This window comes from Gymnoscopelus microlampas (genome assembly GCF_963454915.1).
Source record: "Gymnoscopelus microlampas genome assembly, chromosome: 4".
In the NCBI taxonomy this organism is placed as follows: Eukaryota; Metazoa; Chordata; class Actinopteri; order Myctophiformes; family Myctophidae; genus Gymnoscopelus; species Gymnoscopelus microlampas.
Window position 1 is genome coordinate 14,651,994 of NC_139941.1, and position 4,465 is coordinate 14,656,458.

A 4,465-nucleotide genomic window follows, 5' to 3' on the forward strand; every position below is an offset into this window, starting at 1 on the left:
GACATTTATTCCTAGCCTATACACAAAAAGCCAATCTATATGCACACAAGATTATAGATCTGCTTTTATTCTTTTTCCTGCTATAAGTACAATTTTGAGGGGGAAAAAATGAAAAAAAAACTCATCAACATTTAAAATGACTGATATAGTGTCATTCATTAGTAAACACTCCTCCACTGTGGATATACAGACCATTAGCCTCTTGATGAATTGAACACATAGGACCACAATGGAAACAAGCCATAAGTTCAACATCGCTGGCGAGTGGGCGGAGCAATTTGAGGAGCTCACTAAAGAGTTTCACCATCGCCTCAACCTGATCGATCTGCCCCCCCCTATAGTCATGAAACTTGAGGCTGTGAGAGAAGTGGCCCTGGCAAAGATACTACATCTATTTGCCAATGTGCACATCCCACAAAAGGCACTGAGAGACATGACGAATAGAACTGTCCAGCTGGCCAGAAAATGGGTTGGCCTAAACACACACTCCACACGAGACATACTCTTCCTTTCATATGGCGAAGGGGGGCTGGGGGTCCCAAATGTAGAGTGGATTTACGCAGCAACGAGGCACTGTCAGAGAAATGGCCAGGGCATCACTCCTACTGGACTTACGCAGGAGGAAGGTCCCCCTGGCTGTTGCAGACCAGAATAATTTCCTAGGTTTCAGGAGGAAAGACTCTGGAAAACTGGACTCACATGACAAGGACTTGTCAAGGCCCTAAAAATACATTTATGATGTATGCCTTTTAAATGGCTCATACTAAAACACTTCCAAGTGGCAAGTTTAAAAAAGGACACAATTGTATTTAAAAAATACATTTATGATGTACAGTATGTCTTTAAATGGCTTAGATCACTCCTAAGTGGCAGGTTGTTCCAGATTGAGGCTATTGACCCCCATCAAATGTGCACTTCACACCTAAATATGGGTCATTTGTAACAGGAATTTATTCAAAGGTTTGAAAACCACTGCATTATAGGTTAGAAATACTTTGAAATTCAAGAATGCATGCTTAACCATTCAAAGTTTGAATGGTTAAGCATGCATATATTATTTCTTTCGTTTTTCCCTGCTAAATGTCTCAGGAAATGAACCCTCTCCTTTCTCCTATATTTTTTTATATACCCATATATTCATTGCTTCCTGCAATTATTCAGCATAGATAAGTTAACCCCTTAAGCCTGATTTATACTTGTTTATGCTGTTCAGAAATAGCCAATCTACATGCTCACAACTACAAAAACATTGTTTTGTTGTTGCCTACATAATAGGTTTCTTTTACATAGCCATGTTGTTCTTTGCTATTTTACTTCAAGTATGAAGTATCAAGTATGTTAAAATTGTATGAATGTACCTATGTAAACTCAGTTTACACATCATTTGCACTCAAAGGACCACAATGGGAATAACCTCTTGAGCTTTTTTGTTTTATCCTTTTGACAGATTATGTACAAAATACAAATATATGGTCATGCATGTATGCACGTTTTGTCAATATAAACATAAATCAATCACCACAATATATTATTTATGTGGTTAACTTATGACATTTATTCCTAGCCTATACACAAAAAGCCAATCTATATGCACACAAGATTATAGATCTGCTTTTATTCTTTTTCCTGCTATAAGTACAATTTTGAGGGGGAAAAAATGAAAAAAAAACTCATCAACATTTAAAATGACTGATATAGTGTCATTCATTAGTAAACACTCCTCCACTGTGGATAATAATATAATAATATAATATAATAATATAATATAAAAACTATAGCAAAAAGGCAAGTAGCTAAGAAAACATTAAGGAAAATGTGTGAGCATGTAAACAGGTGTCCAACAATTTCTCCATGGCATGAATATATCCAGTTTTCAGGACTTTTACTTCTATTCCACTACATCTCAGAGGCAAATGTTGTACTTTTACTCAATTACAATTATTTGAAAACGCTTTAGTTATTAGTTACTTTGTAGATTTTGATTATTATCAAAACATGTATTATTACAAAACATGCATTAACCACTTCAACCCGAACGCGTGAGTATGTCACAAGTGTTGGCACACGTGTCCGTCTCCGGTCCAGTGTCCAATTGGTATAGGCTACGCACTGTAAACGGCACTTTTCTGACCTCTGACCTCACTGGACGGTCCGCCACACTTTTTTTTACACCTGTGCCGCTTAGCGGAGAGTGTGGCGTTGTAGAGGGGGTCTCCCCGAACGCGTGAGTATGTCACAAGTGTTGGCACACGTGTCCGTCTCCGGTCCAGTGTCCAATTGGTATAGGCTACGCACTGTAAACGGCACTTTTCTGACCTCTGACCTCACTGGACGGTCCGCCACACTTTTTTTTACACCTGTGCCGCTTAGCGGAGAGTGTGGCGTTGTAGAGGGGGTCTCCCCGAACGCGTGAGTATGTCACAAGTGTTGGCACACGTGTCCGTCTCCGGTCCAGTGTCCAATTGGTATAGGCTACGCACTGTAAACGGCACTTTTCTGACCTCTGACCTCACTGGACGGTCCGCCACACTTTTTTTTACACCTGTGCCGCTTAGCGGAGAGTGTGGCGTTGTAGAGGGGGTCTCCCCGAACGCGTGAGTATGTCACAAGTGTTGGCACACGTGTCCGTCTCCGGTCCAGTGTCGAATTGGTATAGGCTACGCACTGAAAACGGCACTTTTCTGACCTCTGACCTCACTGGACGGTCCGCCACACTTTTTTTTACACCTGTGCCGCTTAGCGGAGAGTGTGGCGTTGTAGAGGGGGTCTCCCCGAACGCGTGAGTATGTCACAAGTGTTGGCACACGTGTCCGTCTCCGGTCCAGTGTCCAATTGGTATAGGCTACGCACTGTAAACGGCACTTTTCTGACCTCTGACCTCACTGGACGGTCCGCCACACTTTTTTTTACACCTGTGCCGCTTAGCGGAGAGTGTGGCGTTGTAGAGGGGGTCTCCCCGAACGCGTGAGTATGTCACAAGTGTTGGCACACGTGTCCGTCTCCGGTCCAGTGTCCAATTGGTATAGGCTACGCACTGAAAACGGCACTTTTCTGACCTCTGACCTCACTGGACGGTCCGCCACACTTTTTTTTACACCTGTGCCGCTTAGCGGAGAGTGTGGCGTTGTAGAGGGGGTCTCCCCGAACGCGTGAGTATGTCACAAGTGTTGGAACACGTGTCCGTCTCCGGTCCAGTGTCCAATTGGTATAGGCTACGCACTGTAAACGGCACTTTTCTGACCTCTGACCTCACTGGACGGTCCGCCACACTTTTTTTTACACCTGTGCCGCTTAGCGGAGAGTGTGGCGTTGTAGAGGGGGTCTCCCCGAACGCGTGAGTATGTCACAAGTGTTGGCACACGTGTCCGTCTCCGGTCCAGTGTCCAATTGGTATAGGCTACGCACTGTAAACGGCACTTTTCTGACCTCTGACCTCACTGGACGGTCCGCCACACTTTTTTTTACACCTGTGCCGCTTAGCGGAGAGTGTGGCGTTGTAGAGGGGGTCTCCCCGAACGCGTGAGTATGTCACAAGTGTTGGCACACGTGTCCGTCTCCGGTCCAGTGTCCAATTGGTATAGGCTACGCACTGTAAACGGCACTTTTCTGACCTCTGACCTCACTCGACGGTCCGCCACACTTTTTTTTACACCTGTGCCGCTTAGCGGAGAGTGTGGCGTTGTAGAGGGGGTCTCCCCGAACGCGTGAGTATGTCACAAGTGTTGGCACACGTGTCCGTCTCCGGTCCAGTGTCCAATTGGTATAGGCTACGCACTGAAAACGGCACTTTTCTGACCTCTGACCTCACTGGACGGTCCGCCACACTTTTTTTTACACCTGTGCCGCTTAGCGGAGAGTGTGGCGTTGTAGAGGGGGTCTCCCCGAACGCGTGAGTATGTCACAAGTGTTGGCACACATGTCCGTCTCCGGTCCAGTGTCCAATTTGTATAGGCTATGTACTGTAAACGGCACTTTTCTGACCTCTGACCTCACTGGACGGTCCGCCACACTTTTTTTTACACCTGTGCCGCTTAGCGGAGAGTGTGGCGTTGTAGAGGGGGTCTCCCCGAACGCGTGAGTATGTCACAAGTGTTGGCACACGTGTCCGTCTCCGGTCCAGTGTCCAATTTCTATAGGCTATGCACTCCATTGAACAACATTTATCCATTTAGATACATTTTTTATCTTTTAAAAAACGTTTTTGTTACACAGAAACATAATATGTGTTGTATATCTTCGTTTAAATGCTTAATTTATAGTTTTAATGTGCAAATGAACCGTTGTTCAATGGTTTTCAATGGTTTCTTTTTACTCTAGAGGGTACTCTTATTCTGAAGGGATCGTCAACCGGAAGTCTTATTTCTGCTCCGTTATTTCTGCTGACGGAACACAGCTAACAGAAGACAAGCAGCTAGTAGCAACACAGACCAATATTTTGGCCTGTTTGATGTTTGTGTACCGCTAT